The 18,803-nt window shown below is 38.9% G+C and overlaps 1 protein-coding gene across 4 annotated transcripts in view; it reads left to right on the top strand.

Annotated features, from left to right (window-relative positions):
- LOC129725322 (uncharacterized) overlaps positions 1 to 18,803 on the top strand; it is a 201,751-nt gene that overhangs the window by 61,928 nt on the left and 121,020 nt on the right. The window contains exon 3 of one of the 4 annotated variants that reach the window (XM_055681006.1): positions 2,335 to 2,400. The exons of the other annotated variants lie outside the window; for them this stretch is intronic. The gene's annotated coding sequence lies outside the window, so the exon portion shown is untranslated. The remainder of the gene's footprint in view (positions 1 to 2,334; positions 2,401 to 18,803) is intronic. 4 annotated transcript variants of the gene reach the window in all.

Raw genomic sequence — 18,803 nt, forward strand, 5'->3', positions numbered from 1 at the left:
GTGAAAAGTAAAAAGCTTAGTGCTTCCCGACCAACATTGTTTTATTATCTTGATTGTTGGTTATTCGCAGTAATTATGCATTTCTTATTTATTATAATCGTTCTAGTTACTGAAGACAATTGTTTCATAAACAATGCTAGAGATATTTCAATTTACGCTCTTGAAGTTAGATGTACGCTGATAGATAAAAGATAGATAGCTTTTCTAAACTTTACCACATTCAAAACAAAACTTAATTGGTTTCAGATAACTTTTTTGCTGAAAACATCTATATCTAGAGAAACATTTCAAAAGGTCCTATCTGACATCGACACTAATCAGAGAAAAATTAACTTGAATTTTTGTAGATCTTTTTCAAATGCCAATTTCTACAGAAAGAAAGTTTAATCTCTTTCATGATCTTAAGTGCAAAGAAAGAATGTTGTCTTTACCTCCAATGCCTTTTTTAACGGTTGAAATCTTTTTTCCAGGTTTTATTGATGGTTTTGTTATATATGACCTATGTTGTTTTCCTTATCACATAGGACCTATTTGATTGGTCTCTTAGTAAATATTAGCGACACATTGGACCTTTGATTTAATGGCTCCAAAGGATTAATACGAACTAATATATTTTTATGATTAACGTATGATATTCGAATTCAAAATTTATTTCCATAAGAACATTATTTACCTTTTTAAGGGTTTTTTTTTATTTGACCAACATTATTCTTACATAAATTCTTCTTTGTGGATTAAAATAAATAGGAATCCAGGACCCACTTAATCATGAAGGCAGGCGGTGGCAGTGTAGTGGTCTATGAAATGACCGCAAAACCGAAGTGGGGGATCAAATAGAAATTGAAAATGTTAAATTCAATCAAGAAGGGAAATGTGATATGTCATGCGATGTGAAAATATCTAATATACCTAGTTTCTTTAAAAAAAATTTCTAGAAACGTAAACAACTTTTATGGTATATTTATTTTAATTTATTATTGTGAGATGGTTGCGGGTCGTACATCACTGGAAACGACGAATTACCACCTGAAGTTGTATAATAAACACTAGCATAGTAAATAACACTATATGCATGAAATGAAAACCTTTAACAACAGAAACTTGGACAGGGAGCCCACGGCTTTCATCTTTGCTGCTTGACGTGAAGGGCTGATCGCGACGTGAACGATGACAATGACATGGTTGAGGGGATCGATCACTTACGGCAGAAGCTTGATCAGCACGGCCACGGTCTGTGCTGCCTGACGTCAATGACTAATTACGACGTGAAACATCATAATGGAGACGAAAACGATTACGGTGTGAGTGCGATGAACCTGACAAAATCGTGTTATCAAGAAAATTAGTATCCCATCCAAACATGATAGAAGCTTTCGCATGAAATTTTACCACAGAGAAAAAGAACAATCATAAGGAGTTGAATGGCTATTCTCTAGGCTGTTGGAGTGGTGACACCGACTACTGATGGCATAGACTGGAAAAAAAGGACCAGGACGAGGTGAACCTCCGTCAGTAGAACGGTAGTGACATGGCCGGGGATGGTATTGACTGTCGAATGACGAATTAACATCTGAAATCTGTTTTTAGTTTTGAAATTTAGTTTAATTTTCACAGAAATTATGGCATTCACACAAATCGCTATAAAAGATTTCCATTTGATTTATATTTTTTGGACTTCGGCTGGCGTTATCTGCGGCATCTAGCATAACGAAATATAAAAATTTACTCAAGGAATTCTAAAATAATTCTTCAAATTACCGAGATTAGACGAAACGAATTCCATTTTCTTTTTTTCACTTCGAGGTACGAGGTCCAATTTGTTTCTGTCAAAGTTTTCGTTTGAATAACAGAAGCAGGTAAAAAGGTCCAATCAGAAGCTGTGCGATATTGTATTACTTTTCAAATTGGACGTTTTTTTCGCCCACACTGATTTTTTTTTAGAAATCAAAACCAATTTTTTTTTTCAATTAGCTTGAAGACAAGAAGCTGTTTATAACGAATACGCATAAATTGTATTTTGTTTACAAATGTCAGATAGGACCTTTTGAAATGTTTCTCGAGATATCAACTAATAACAAGTATATTTGTATCAGCCGTCGGGAAGCAGAGAGGAAACAACCACTCTTCATGAAGACCTAACTTCTGCACTGAAGGGACTTCTGTTTACTTTTTTCGTGTCATTGCAAATTCCTAAAAAGCCAATCCTTTACTCTTTGTTGACTCACCGAAGTTCTATCGAGTAAAGGGTTGCATTCTCGGTGGAAAAGTTTGATAAAATCTCACCAAAAAAAAAAAAACTAACATAAATTTTTCTTTTTTTTTATTTCGTTCCAGGTTTATTGAAGCCACTTCAAACAAACTTTCTCTGGTGTCTGCTTGTCAAACGATATCTATTGCTAAGTATGTTTTGCTCCCTCCCGGAACACGAGGGATCTTAGCCCCGTCGGAATGGAATGTTTGCATCTTTTCTTACCTTGCGCTTGTTTCCGTACCCCGTTTAAATTATGCAAAGAAGTTTCTCTCAATTTCCAGGCACTGCGTGCAGATAATAAAAAGTTTAGAGATGAAAGCTGCTCTCAAGATGTAAAAATTTTCCACTAAGAAGGGCAAAGGTTGAGGACTCTTCCGAACACCACCGGGCCTGTCTGTGTGGCTGGGCGGAACGGGAATTCACCGGGAAACTGTTCGTCGCTATTAGACGGCACTCAGGCGGAAAAACGGTAGAAATAATTTAATTCACTTCGCGCTACCGGGCGGGTGGTTTCCGTACCTTTCAATTAACAACTGCATCCCCGCCTCGCTTCCTTTCAACGCTGAAATGTTTGGGACGTGATAATAGTACCCACCGTAAAATTATTTGATGAACCTATTCGCAAGCCCGTTTTCTCACTCTTTGCGAGAGATTTATCATGTTGTCACCGGGTAATAAACGAGGCTTTGCAACCTCATTTTCAGTGACTTTCCTCACCCTAGTTACTCTTAATTATTATCACCGCGAGCTCCATCATCATCATCATCAGCATTGCCATCGGCCCAAATAGGGGCTGATTCACATGACATCACCACAAAGGTCGATAGTAAGATTCGCTTGGAGTGCGCGAGTGCGAAAGCGTGAAAGTTTCACTCTCAACAATCAGCTGCCAACGGGAAAATGAACACTCGAACTATGTATATCAGCAGAAGGCTAAGTACAGCAAGTTTGCGATGAGATAGAGAGATAGAGAAAGTACTCGTCTTCTCGAACCCGAAACGATAACTGACGTCGAAGTACTAAAAACCACATTTAGCAGAGCTTGGTATGTTCGAAAATTTACCTCCTTTGTTTCGACACATCGAAGTTTATTGACTAGTTTATTGATGCGCGAGCAGCGTACTAAGTTACAAACTGATTTTAACTGATTTTAAGAAGTGATACAAAGTGATTAATTTTTGCTCAAAACGGATCATCCATTTTTATAAATACCTTTCGAACCACGAAGGGCATGAAAGGTAGAAAAAAAGGTAAAGTTGTGAATGCTGCAAAAATGCAATTTTCAGTCTTGAATTAGGATATTAATACGAAAGGCGAAAACTTAATAGACATAACGATGGAAAGCAGAATCAGAGAAGGAATATTTGATATGGCAAAGTCACGTCCTGCAGGTTTAAAGAAGGCACGAAAAGCAGAATTTAAAATTTTATCGCTTACCTGCACAAAGTGGTTGGAAATATTTGATGCCTCCTCAAACGATAGTAACCGTTATCAAAATAATCACGAATAATCTTATTTTTTATATTAGCATTTCATAAGCACTACTTTGGACCCTGAGGCATAAAACTGTTGATTTCCCTTTTTCATATTTTAATACATGTCGAACTACCTCGTAAGAATGTTGAATGCAGCTTTTTCATCTCGTACCCAATTTTTCTAGCAGAATATCACGAGGTGTTGAGAGTTTTTATAGTAAAAACAATACACATGTAAGTGTGTCAATAAACAAATAATGCGATCTTTGAGACATTTTAATTAAAATTATTTCTTTTTTTACAATGTAGGGGAGGGAACATATTCTAAGCAGCTTTAGGAACCGCCTGTGTATTGGGACGAAATACTCGAAATGTGTTGGGTGAAATTCAAACAGAAGTATGTCAATCTGTTCTCTTACTTTTTCTCTGTCAGAACTTGTTTTTAGATTGTAAAACTAAGTTAGCAAACTTTAACAATAATCAATCAAAATTACCAATCGAGGGACACTATTCCAATCACTCAGAACCTATTTTAAGCAGTTTCCATCTGTTTTTCTGGCGTTTGAATGGCTGCAATATAGGTCGTTTCGTTTCGAATGGTGATTGTTCACAGATTTCTTTGTGATTAACGGTATTTCATAAATTCGTGAGACAGCTAGACAATCATAGTTTTCGTTTCCATCATTTAAATTGTCGATATTGATCAAAATTCAGGAGTTTGAGGCCTGCTTTCTTCGACTGATTAAAATAGGCGCCACTGCTTAAGCCGTTCCCTCCCCTATTTCTAAAACAGTGCCATTTAAAAAAAGGACAGTGGTCTTAGAAGAAATCATTTTTCCAGTAGTTTAATTGGCTAAAGCGCCATGCGGCAGACATCTAACTAAGATTGCGGGTTCGAGTTCCGTCCAGATGACTAAAATGTTTTCTAAGTCTAAATCACACCTTCTCTTCTAGTTAATTTTTCGCTTTTTCAGCTGATTTCCAGCAAAGGAAGTCGTCAACTTGGATTCCAATTGCTGGTCTTCGACCATCAGTCTGATACCGGAACTACCCATATTGGGTGGTATTCAGTCATTTTTGGCTGTTTTACAGAGTCTTTTTACTGATTTCAAAAAGCAGTTCATTTATGGTCTCTGAGCGTTATTCTGTTTCCGAAAATCACCATTTTGGGTTGTAATTGGTTTGGGCTGTTTTCCAGAAACCGTGAGCCACCATCTTTCCTTGTTGGGGTCATTATACCACTGCGACCAGTACTTCGATCTATTGTGGTGAAGCCACCATCATAGAATTCAAAATAGTGTCCGAGGTCGATTTTTGGCTTCAGTGCATCATCACGATTGTGGAATCACCCATTTTTGATGGTATTTGGCCACTTTCAACTGTTTTCTAGAATGCGTCGCCATCTCAAGCAGGTATTAGACAAAACATTTGCTGATATTGGTACGAATTCTATTTGCACAAAATAAAATCCGTACAAATATTTGCTTCGTCTAACACCTGCTTTAGACTTCGTATTGCGCGGTAATCGGTAATTTTGAGTAATTCAACAGATACCGGAGGTCCCCGATCAGAAGAGCATAACTAAAAAAATACAAAATTCTATCAACGCGAGATACAAATAACAGATCTTGAAACAATTTTGTTTTTTCATATAATTTTGATGACAAAATTGAATCTGAATGAGTTATAATAACAAAACCTGAAATGAAGTAGTTCTGAAACAAGTCTAACTAATTTTTCGTTTTTATCAAAACCTGTTGTTTTTAACAATGTTTGTTATTATACTGTTCTATATACTATCTTATTTTGTTAGAAAGCTGATACATTGGTAACAAATTTGGATATGTGTTTGATACTAGTAGAATCATTTTGTTATAATTTCTGTTATTTTAACACCTAACGAGATCAAATTGGAAACACGACCGGAAAGGTTTTTCTCATAACAAATAAACTGCTTCTGTTATATATTTGTTTTGTCTTTCTGATCGGGTCACCGTCATAGAATTCAAAATGGTGTCTGAGGTCGATATTTGACTCCCATATTTGGTGGTTTTTGTTCACTTTCGGCTGTTTTCCTTCCTAAGTAGGGAGGGGTATCAAATCATCATAGAGACATTTATCATCCTCAAAAACCTTCAAATGCCAAATTTGGTTCCATTTTCATGATTAGTTCTTGATTTGTGCAGAAGTTTGTGTTTCATATGTATGGTACCCCTCCCTTCCAGAAGGGGAAGGGGTGTCAAACCACCATGAAACTATTTATTGCCCCTAAAAATCCTCACATGCTAAGTTTGGTTTCATTTGCTTGATTAATTCTGAAGTCATGCAAAATTTGTGTTTCATTTGTATGGAAGCCCTCCGTTCCAGGTGTCGAACAACTATAGAAATATTTCTTATCCTCAAAAACCTCCACATGCCGAATTTGGTTCCATTTACTTAATTAGTTTATGAGTTATGCAGAAATTTGTGTTTCATTTGTAAGGGGGCCCTCCTTTCCAGAGAAGGTAGAGGTCTCAAACCACTGGCGTAGCTATGGTTTGGTGGGCCTGGTGCGGTAACAAAAATGAGGGCCCCCAATGAAAATGGCTGAGCATTTTTTTCTTTCATGGAAGGAATTGAGAGAAACAAAAAATTTAGTTTTTCATACTTATTTATTCCGTTTTGCGAAAAATCGAAAATAAGGTTAATTTAGACACTCACTTTCCGTGCTTTTTGATTGGCAAAATCAAAAATTATATAGTAACGCGCGAACGCGGATTATTTCCCTCGCTTTGTTTTATGTTAGAAACACAGATAGGGAAACTGTTCCATTACCGTGGAACGGGGTGAATAGAAACAGTTTCCGCTATATCTTGCAGTGTACAAAAAATACTGTCATGTCTAGAACGAATATAAAAGCTTTGAAACATGGGTCTAGCATTCCTATATCACGGGTGTAAATACTATTTTATTAAATAAATAATTCACTTTTTCATTGAAAGAAATGTTGCATGTTTCTATTCACCCCGCAATGGGGCGAATAAAAACACTCATCAGTCGACAGCGTTTTTCTTGTCCTGTTGAAATATTCGCATTTTATTTTGGAGACAACAGAACAATTACATCAACTTTATTGATATGGGATGCAAAAAAAAAACGTTAAAATGTATTTAAATAGCGGAAATGTAGAACTGGAATCTTGGTCCATTTTTTTGGGTTGCTGATGTCGTTGTCAATTCATGTCAAGCAATCAGACTTTCGTCAAGTTTTAGGCCAACAGCTTGGTTATCTGCTATGTTGGGTTCTGATGGGAGCTGAAGAAGTTGATTCCATATTTCGCGGCCGCTTAACGAAGAGACAGTTATTTTTACGTAACAGTCTTGTACCTTGCATCAGGCAGAGTGGATCCAGTTTTTTATACGATTTTGAACCTTTTCGTTTATCAGTCCTGACCAATACGGGCTGAGATTGTACAAAACAAGTTTCAGGCATCCTTTTACATAAACAATATGATTTCATTGATATTCGCTATGGCGTTGTTTCTATTCGCCCCGTAAATTGACAAACCAGGAGTTTCCGGTGAAATATAAGTAAAAGGATTATAAATACCTTGCGGCAATCCTCAAATTCACTGTAAAAACTTGAAATGCTTTACTGCCCACCCAGTACAGCACACGAACAAGCTCGGAGTGGCACATAATGGCTTCCATAGCCAAAGTTTTTTGGCACTCGGAATCGCTCTGAACTTGAGCCTCCATTTTGAATCTTTCTTAGCAAACTGATAGTAGTGCTTCTTACACATGAATGGTTTTGGAGGGCTTGTTTACTAATGAACTACCACAGAAACTTTTTTTAAATGATTTTCAAATGTTATCAAAGACTTGTAATATAAATTTTCAAGGTTAGAAGTTTTGTTTCTATTCGCCCCACTGTTTCTTTTCACCCCGTTTTACGGTATTCATCTTAGCCTTTAATTATAAAACGAAAACTCAATTGAAAACTAGAAAAAAAACGCATATTTTCTAACTAAACCAATCAACTAATCCATGGAACGGATTCTCATTAGGGGCCATCCACATACCACATGGAGCAGTTTTGGGGGAGAGGGGGGTTGGGCGATGTCCACGGTCCATACAATTTTTTTACAAGGGGGGGGGGGGTCGAAATCGTTAAAAATCTTTCCACGTGGTATGTGAATGGCTCCTTAGTTTACTTTAGATATTTCATGAAGTATGTAGTATGTAGTATGAAGTATGAAGTATTCATGAAAAACTCATTTATTTCGATCATCTAACAAAGAAAACGAAATATACCCATTACTCTATACGGCTACAACGGGATTCATTCAGCAGCCAACCAAACGTTTTTTCATGTATTAATCACTAAACAAAATCACTCACTACACTAAGAATACTTTAATTTTCAAAATGTTCACCTTAGATCTCCAAAAACAAGCTTTGAATTTGAATAATTCCGACAAAATAGACATAAATCGATAGCACTGCAGTTGATACCTAAACTACCAATTTGCGCGTAAACAACTACAGCGGATACCTAGGTAACCTACTACGACGGTATGCGGCTACGTTCATTAACAACGTGATTAACTGTGTGATGAATATGGTGGCGTCGTGAGATGAATAATTAAGCAGTGGTTCAGGTTTTGAGATGAGTATGGAAGTGTTGTGAAAAATGGTTTGTTTTACAAAACTCAGGATAAAACTTACTATGTTTACCAAATTTCCATTGATGGGAGATTCTATGAGAGCATGTAATCATATTTTGTTAATTTGTTCAACGATTTCGTGTAAATCTGGTGTTTACTCCATGCATTCTTCGTGAACGTCGGTCTAATGAGATGAATAACTAAACAAAAAAACGCTTCTTTGTTACGTGTTTCCACGTTGCATCGAATGTTTTCTGCGATCTAAAAACATTCAACTTCGGCGTCAGTCGAATCACAAATCATGTTAAAAATGAACATCGGTATCACGTTTACTCTGTCCGTGTGGATCACGAGGCAGAGTGGCGAGCACAAATACATGAGGTTGAGTTCATTTTTGATTTTTTGAACAAAGTTTAACACATGACGTAATCTTAAGAGAGACAACAATAGGTTTATTATTCTAAACGTTTTTTTGTTTTCTTCATGGTTTGTTTCGAACTTTGTGACAGAGTTTGTAAATTTTCTGGCGTTCCAAATGTTGTTTTAAAGAAAATATAAATATACGAAACAACATTTGATAATTCTGAAAAATTGTTTCAGTAAAGCCGCAGGAGAATTAAGAAGAACGAAGTTGAAATAACTCTATTAAAGCGTCTAAGTACAATCACTTAAAATCATTAAAAAGAGAAAAATTAAGTTTCTACTATTATTTTGCAGAAGTGAAAAATCCAATTTACTAAAATTACAGATACTCGTAATTTGATTACTACTCGTAGTGTTCTTCAGTGCTCTAAATTTTCATTAAAGCACTGGAAAAGACTACTTGTCGAAACCCGCTTATCTGCGATTTGAGTAAAGTTGGATATTTTACTTCCGGATAATAATAATAGAATCGAAGGGTAACTGAATTTCTCCTTTTAATAATATAAAATAACTCTACTTTCATTACAACAGCCGCACAAAAGAATTCAAAGCAATTTAAAACAAACAATGAAGAAGACATTGGAGGATAACAATGATGAACCTATTGTTGTCCCTCTGTAGGAGATGTCATGTGTTAAACTTTTTCCAAAGATTCTCTACTCGGATTATAAGTTTTTCCCATGTTTTTTTCATTTTCTCAATTCCTCTTTAATTGTGCGATTTCCATGTATCCATATTTATGCTGAAGATTGCAGACCGCTACAATAACAAAGTTATTTGAGAAAGTAGTAATTTTTATACAAAAGAATTTTCTTTGTTGAAGCAATCGACAAGCTCTATTAGGTAAATGATTTGGAAGTAGAACAAATGTTAGAACAAATGGAAGTGGAACAAATGGAATTGCACAAAGAACCGTCAAAATGGTGCCTAGGAGTAGCAAGCCATTTTCAGTGTACAATTCCTGGTGATCTTTCTTTTCACTGGTCAATAACGTAGCTGGCCGCGCCCAATGCAGACCAATAGAGGAAGGGATATCGGGAGTGTTAATTTAATAGTTGTTGCTACTAGAGACCGAGGAATCCTCTGCATCATCCACAAGTATCAAGGTAAGGAATTAGTGTTAGTGAAAGGGAATTGAACGGGATCCTTCGAGGTTGATGGTGCGATCTTTCACAAATTCGCGCACGATATGGTTACTTCTCGGTCTCTGGGCAACCGGTCACCAGGAGACGATATAAATAGAACCACGCCACGATCGCTGCATCGGCATACAGGAGAATTGAATTTATAGCTATCTTCGGCAACCTTCCAATCGTTAACAGTCTGTATCACGCTAAACTTCGCGTTTCGTCCCCTGAACTTCTTAAATTTACCTTGGAACGAATGGATTTCGTAGAACGCAACAACCGCACGCCAAACACAAACTAAGCAAACTACTGGTACCAGTGGAAAATATCACACCGCGTTGTTTTGTGACATGATGGATAAGCGCTCAAATAACCGATAAAGCGAGAAAGGGGGGAAAAGTCTCTGACCAATGAGCCAATGCGAGGCACACCCGAGCATTATACGATGTGAGGTCATTGATGCGTGGTCATTGAACTTCGAAACCAATGTATGAGGACAGTCACACTGAGCGCAGTCAAAATACTGCGCGCAAAGCCTAATGTAAAATGCGGTTACTTATGCATTCTTGTCTTGAGTAATAATGTGGTTCGGGGAAGAAACCCGACCAGGGTTACCGGCTAAAGATATTTGCCTAAAAAGCGCGGACTTTTTGATTCGCGGAAAATTTTATATAAATTATAATACCTACTAAGTATAAAAACTGGCAAAGTTGCATGCCTTCAAAGCAAAAAAACTTAGAGAAATGCCAATATGCATTTCAAACAAAACAGAGTTCGGAATTCATTTAAAAAAATGCCAAACAAACGCTATCAACATTCAGTCGCATGCTCGATTGTTATGCCGATCAAGAAAATTTCCAAATCTATTTAAAAAAATATTGTTCAGGTTTTGCGACATTCGCCCAAAAGCTAGTAAAATCATGTAATTGGAGCGTACCATCGAATAAAATACCCGTAAAGACTTGGAATGGATCAGATAGCTTGAATTTGAGCTTGATCTACTGAGCTTGAGCTACTGACCAGAATCAGTCGGAATTGTACATCGGTTAATAATTTATTCACGCCTGCATGTTAATCAATACTGACATTTGCCGGTCAATTAAAGGAAGCAAATGTTAGATCAATGCTTGTTACTACTAGTTACTACAAGTTTAGAAAAAGGCAAATATGGGTACGAAACAAAGTAGAGTTCTGAGTTTATTTGCAAAATGCGGTTATCATGGACGGCGTGTTGTATGTTTTCAACCTAATTATTCAAAAAAGTTTATATGTACAAATATTTTTTCGACCGAGCTGAGCAAAACTCTTTGACAAAATGTTAAACTAATAACAATTAGTTGGTGTGGTCAGTGTGGACTCATGTTAGCCCGACTCACACGAATTGAACATAATCGTCCAAAAGAGTACACTATTCGTTCAAAAGCTACGAAATCATAAACTAAATTCTAGTTTCAGGTTCATGAATCTTGAAAATAATGAGCAATCCTACTGCGCACACATGCCGCCGCCGAACAAATTATTGAAAACACAGCAACACTTCGCATCGACTTCATCACGTTTCGACACACACACACAAGCAAACATCAATCGGGAACAACACAAGCAACCATCATCTCTCTTCACGCTTCACACGCAGCCAACACAAATGTACACGAATGCACTAATCACCAATAAAAGCAATATTATGACAAATATATTTAAGGTAATTTTGGTACTTATCTGGACAATTGGTTGCTCAATACAGTGATTCTCGTAAAAGGAAATCACCGCACTGTCGGGATATAAAATCAAACCTCGTGTCTCTCAAATATATCATGCGAAGCTCGTTTGTTTATACCAACGTATGCTAACGTGTCAAAGCAAAAGCAAAAATTCACACATACCACTATGGCGAGTGGCATAGTCTCACACCATTTCATTAATTTACTTTCTCATTATTGCACAATTATGTTGATTGATAAATTATTCAAAATTTTTCAAGCTTCAAAAACGACGTTCTTGATAAAGCGATCTGTTAATGAGAAATTTTTTAATATTTCTAAGAGAAAACCATCACAAAATCCAAAAAATAGAGGAGAAATTTTCACGCGCTACAACTTTGGATCGTGTTGCCAGATCCTCTCTCTCTCGAACCTAAGACAAAAAAAATTAACGTTTGCGGTAAAAAATTAACTTTTTTTCGGATGATGGTAAAAAAATAACTAAGACAAATAATTGAATTTGATGTATTTCCCATGGAAAGTAATTATGTCAGCTTACTTGCAAAAAAATACTACAGTTAACCAGAATATCCATCATAGCGGACGAAATTATGCGTTTAGGCATGTTTTTGAGTTCTTTCTTCGTTTAATCTATCCATTCCTCCTTACAAAGTTGTTGGAGTAGATTTTACGCTTCAGGTTTGCCCAGAAATCCTCGATGGGGCTCAACTAGGGGACGTTGGGCGAATTCGCCAACTTGGGTACCACATTGATATTCAGCCACTCCATTTCTCCAACGATTGCTTCGACGATTGCTGGCCAACGCCAGATTCGGTCAAAACACCGCGTCTTCAGCCTTATGGTATTTCTTGACGAACAACGCAACCTCCGGTAGGGAACTTGCCATACATGCTACATGTTTATAGCTACTTGAAGAGCATCAAGGTGCCAATTTAACAGCGAAACAAAAAAAAAACATGTTAGTTTTAGTATTAGATTTAGTTTCAGCTCGTAGTCGGCAGCGAGGGTAAAGAATTTGCCTTTAGCTTATAAGATATTTTAGACCATAAGGCATTAGATTAAATTGGCTCCGTAAAACATTAATTTGTATTGTGCCGTGTCAAATAAATGTTGTGTGAACAAAAAAAAACCCTCGTGTAGGCATTTCTTACTATGAATTTTTCCGTTCACGGCCAGTCCGGAGCGAGAGAAGAGCGGTTTTAACATCCCCTTCTAGCTGATTGTCAGCCACCTTCTTGGGGAACTTGATGTGTGAAATGAACTTCACTGCTCACTTCCTTCGCGGAGGAAGTACAATACGAAGTGCCCTGACAGTCGTTGCCATTCAGGGTGAGGCAGGTCTTGACGTCCATCACCACCGCCACGTCGTGATTTTTCGGGCTGTTTCCTGACATGTTTGTCCATGTTCGCCACTTTTTCCTCGGTCTTCCTTTTCAGCATCCTTTGGAGCTTCTTGTCGCTCAGGGTCGTTGGCGCACACTTCTGAACGGTATAGCTTCACTGTTTTCGCCATCACGGTTAGAGTTCAACTGATAGAGTTGTCAATTTTTTTCTGTCGACTCATGGGTTACTATCAATCGATGCTGCATGGGTAGTTTCGTCAGTGCGTGTTAAGGTAAACCCATGCCGCAAACCGCAAACGTGACTATGGGACTTTTACGCATTACACTTGCGTTGAAAAAAAGTCAGACCTTTCCAGGCAATTACAATTTCCGATACTTGGTAACTAACGAGGCTCGCTAAAGAAGAGCAGTAAAATTAGAGGAAGAGGCCAGTACCAAATACAGTACTTGTGCTTTTATATTATTGGTACACAAGTAGAGTTTCGTTCAAAGAATATGAAATCATGAAACTTATAATTCGTTAGAATCATATAGTGCTGGGACTTTTTACCGGATATATTCGTGATCCGGTTATCCGAAGCTCGGATCACGGATGTGTAAACGAATACCATTCGGATGTCCGGATATCCGGATACGGATAATCGAATAGTCGGATATCCGGATATACTATCCGGATATCCGGATTTTTTTTTCTAGCTTTTAGGCCCGTTCGAATGAAATGTAACGCGAAAAATGGCTTTTTCCACAATCCCCTTTCCCCTCGTAAGTATTTATTTACATAATTCTCATTTAACTATGTTCGGATACAATATCCGGATATCCGGATATCCGACTATCCGAAAATCCGGATATCCTGTCGGATAATATCCGGATATCCGATTGATCCGGATTTTGGATATTTGTCCGATATCCGAGGTCGGATATCCGGATATTTTAATCCGGATAGTCCCAGCACTAGAATCATAGACTTGACTCATAATATCGTAATGGGGTCAGAATTCGTGTAACGGATCACTGAAAATCGCGCTGTCTAATTTTTTTCAAAGAAATATCAAAAACTTCAAGATCTTCACTCGCAAAGATGATATTCCAATTTTTATTGAATTTGAGTAAGTTTTCAAGTTGTTATTGTCATTTGAAATAGGTTTAAAATTAGTTTATTTGACACGGCACGATACATTTTCTGTTTTACTGAGCCAAGTACAATTCGTATTAATTCTACGTTAGCAGGGAAAAGAGGGAGGCCATTTTTTTATTCTCGCGGCCGACTACGAGCTAGTGGGGATTAAAGGTGAGAGGAGGGGAGATACAATTCTTGCTTAAAACTAATTAAGATATATGATCTATTTGTGTTTCGACTGGTGTTCTTTTTTGTTTTTTAAACATAGATTTAGGCTCTTCGTGTTCGTGTCTCCAGCGTCGTATACGGGTATTCTGACAAATAGACAAAAGAATATTAAATTTTAATGTCAGTCTTTTTCAAATAACAGTACAGTTGTGTCATGTACTGGAGATCACCGCTTCCCAGAATGTCTCTAACGGGTACGTTCGGTTGTTTTCCTCGGGCCCGGAGGGAATCTATAAGCTCGGACCTAACATCACAGAATTCGGCACACGACCAAACAACATGCTCGATGTCATGGTAGCCATCGCCACAAACGCAGTGATTACTGTCTACAAGCCCTATACGAAAGAGATGCGTGTTTAACGTGTAGTGATTGGACATAAGTCTGGACATCACGCGAATGAAGTCCCGACCTACATCCAACCCCTTGAACCATGCTTTCGTCGATACCTTAGGAAAAATGGAATGTAGCCACCGTCCCAGTTCATCTGAGTTCCATGATGATTGCCAACTGTTGAGTGTTCTCTGACGCAAAATGCTATAAAATTCATCATAAGCAATTGGTCTTTCATTAATATCGCCATCAATAGCACCCACCTTAGCTAAAGAGTCAGCCTTTTCATTACCCGGAATCGAGCAATGAGAAGGGACCCACGCTAAGGTAACCCGGTAATTTTTATCTGTTAAAGCACTTAAAAACCGCCGTATTTTCCCCAGGAAATACGGGGTGTGCTTCACAGGCTTCATCGATCGCAGAGCCTCAATGGCACTGAGACTATCTGTGAAGATGAAGTAGTGGTCTATGGGTAGGGTTTCGATGATTCCAAGAGAGTACTGAATAGCAGCAAGTTCTGCGACGTACACGGAAGCAGGAGCATCGAGTTTGTAGGAGGCGGTAAAATTTTCGTGGAAAACACCGAAGCCAGTGGACTCATCTAGATTAGATCCGTCAGTGTAGAACCTTTTATCATAACTAACATGTTTAAACTTATTGGAAAAAATCTTAGGGATCTCTTGGGGTCGCAGTTGATCCGGGATACCAGAAATGTCTTGTTTCATGGTGGTGTTGAAGAATATAGCATTATTAGAAGTATCTAAAAGTGCGACATTGGAGGAATCGTATGAAGAAGGATTAATATCTTGAGCCATATAGTCAAAATATCAAGTCATAAATCTGGATTGAGATTGAAGGTCGACCAACCTCTCGAAATTTTCAATTACTAATGGGTTTATAACTGTGCATCGAATTAGCAACCGGTAAGAGAGATTCCAAAAACGATGTTTCAACGGAAGAATACCCGCTAACACTTCAAGACTCATCGTATGGGTCGACTGCATGCAACCCAAGGCAATACGCAAACAACGATATTGTATTCTTTCTAGTTTCAAAATATGCGTGTTCGCAGCGGAGCGAAAGCAGAAACAACCGTACTCAAGAACTGACAGTATTGTTGTTTGGTAAAGCCTCAGAAGGTCTCCTGGGTGGGCTCCCCACCAGGTTCCGGTAATCGTACGAAGAAAATTAATCCTCTGTTGGCATTTTCGTGTCAGATACCTAATATGACAAGCCCAGGTGCATTTAGAGTCGAACCAGACCCTGAGATATTTAGCGACTAAAACCTGAGAGATCGTTTTACCCGTTAGTAGGAGCTGCAGCTGAGCTGGGTTATGCTTCCTAGAAAAAACGACCAGCTCAGTTTTCTCCGGAGAGAATTCGATACCCAGCTTAAGAGCCCATTCAGACAAATTGTCTAAGGTATCTTGCAATGGTCCTTGCAGATCTCTAGCCCCACTACCAGTAATGGATACAACGCTATCGTCTGCAAGTTGCCTTAGCGTGCATGAATTTGCAAGACATTCATCGATGTCATTGACGTAAAAATTATATAAGAGAGGACTTAAACATGAGCCCTGGGGAAGGCCCATGTAACTAATTCGGGAAGTTGTCGAATCGCCATGTGAGAAATACATATGCTTTTCTGACAACAAGTTGAGCAAAAAGTTATTCAAATTTGGTGAAAGTCGATGCGAATGTAGTTTCGCGCCTAAAACTTCTACAGAGGCAGAGTCAAAAGCCCCCTTAATATCCAAGAACGCAGAAGCCATTTGCTCTTTTCGAGCAAATGCGAGTTAAATTTCAGTAGAAAGCAACGCTAGGCAATCGTTCGTCCCTTTGCCCCGGCGAAAGCCAAATTGAGTATCTGAAAGTAACCCGTTTGTTTCGACCCATTTGTCTAACCGTAAGAGGATCATTTTCTCCATTAATTTCCGGAGGCAAGAGAGCATCGCAATCGGCCTATATGAATTGTGATTAGAGGCAGGTTTCCCGGGTTTCCCAATAGCAATGACTTTTACCTCCCTCCAGTCATGCGGAACAATATTTAGCTCAAGAAACTTGTTGAACAAATTCAACAAGCGTCTTTTTGCAGAGTCGGGTAGATTCTTCAACAGGTTGAATTTTATTCTATCTAACCCTGGAGCCTTATTGTTGCACGACGCGTCGCGAAAGGTTTTCTGTTCCGGTACAGAGTCCGGACAGACCTTTTTGGCAAAATCGAGTATCCAGCGATCTAAATACTCCTCACTCTCATTCGAAACGTCACGGTTCCGCATGCGCCTGGCGGTATCCCAAAGAGTGCTCATCGCTGTTTCCCTCGACAACGCGTTTACGAACCGCCGCCAGTACCCGCGTTTTTTCGCCTTTACTAAGCTCTTCATCTGCCTGCCCAGTGCCTCGTACTTTCGAAGCAGGTTGACAGTGCCGTACTCCCGGTAGTCCTTATACGCCGCGGACCTTCGCGCGTACAGCTCAGAGCACTCTTTGTCCCACCATTTGTTGGGAGGGCGTTGTCTAATCGTTACCCCGGGTATCGGTTTCGTCTGAGCTTGCGTCGCGGCGTCGATTATCAAGCCAGCTAAGAACGCGTATTCTTCCTCCGGAGGAAGTTCCTCGTGAGTCTCGATAGATTGCGCTATAATAGACTCATAACACTTCCAATCAATATTACGTGTAAGGAAATATTGATTGGGTTCGGGGGAGTTGAACCATTAGCAATTGATATAACGATTGGAAGATGATCACTACCGTGGGGATCGTTGATTACCTTTCACTGGCAATCTAACGCTAGTGATGTCGAGCAGAGGGATAGGTCAAGCACGCTTTCACGTGCTGGAGGATTAGGTACACGTGTCGCTTCCCCAGTATTCAAAAGTGTCATATTGAAGTCGTCGATCAAGTTACAAATTAAAGAAGATCGGTTGTCGTTGTACAGCGACCCCCATAGCGAACAGTGAGAGTTAAAATCTCCCAAAATCAAAAAAGGTGCGGGAAGCAATTCTGCTATATCAAGGAGTTGCTTCTGTTCAATCCGCGCGGATGGGGGAATATATAACGAAACAAGGCAAAGGTCTTTTCCATTCAAATTCGTTTGAATGGCAACAACTTCAATATTCGAGATCGAGGGGAGGTCGATTCTGAAAAAAGAATAGCACTTTTTGATCCCTAAAAGTACCCCTCCACCGTGTGAGTCTCGATCTCGACGAATAATGTTAAAATCGTGGAAATTGAGTTGATCGTTCGAATTGAGAAAGGTTTCACAGAGCGCGAATGCGTCACAATTGTATGTATTCATCAAATGAGAAAATAAATCGAATTTGGGGATGATTCTTCTGCAATTCCACTGTAATACAGTGAAAAAATTCCTAACCTCTTTCGCCGTATTAGTCATCGAAAGATATAATAGCTGAAATGAGGGGCCAAGTTGCTGCTAGTTGCTTCAAAAAGGTTTTCACTGTACGAAGAAGGGCAAGAAGAATATTTTGTAGGGGATCTGGTATGTTGAATGTTTTAAATATCCAGTCTACAATATCAGAAAATTTTATGAACCCTGTTTCTTTTTTATCTTCTGATCGAGAAATGGGTGCACGAGGGGTTTTTGGTGCCCCAGGAAGCGGTGGGTACTCCTGGTTTGATTTGAAATTAAAACCGGGGGGTACTTGCTTCGGTTTTTCTTCACCGCTTCCTTTTTGTGTTGTCTTATTGGTCATTCCGCTAGGGGTTATCTTACGACCTTTGCGAGAAAGATTAGGAGAGTTGAGCATTCTCCTCTTCCTAGATCCCTCTGGCAAGGCATAGGAACACCCTTCGACGGGATCGTCAGATGTACCCTCATCAGTTGGCAAGAAGGAAAAGATGTTTCCTGTCAAGGGTGGCTCAGCCCTCTTAAGCATTTCTGCAAAAGAGCGCTTTGATCGTTCCTTAAGGGAACGCTTAATTTTTTCCTCGCGCTGTTTGTACGCGGGACATGCCGGAAGGTCATGCCGAGTTCCCTCGCAATAAAGACACTTTTCAGTATCCCCACTGCAAGCGTTCTCAGCATGATTGCCTCCGCACTTGCTACAGCGTGCCTTGTTGCAGCAGTAGGTGGCTGTGTGACCTAACTGCTTACAGTTTTGGCAATGCATGACCCGCGG

Source organism: Wyeomyia smithii, chromosome 1 (genome assembly GCF_029784165.1).
Source record: "Wyeomyia smithii strain HCP4-BCI-WySm-NY-G18 chromosome 1, ASM2978416v1, whole genome shotgun sequence".
NCBI classification, from domain to species: domain Eukaryota; kingdom Metazoa; phylum Arthropoda; class Insecta; order Diptera; family Culicidae; genus Wyeomyia; species Wyeomyia smithii.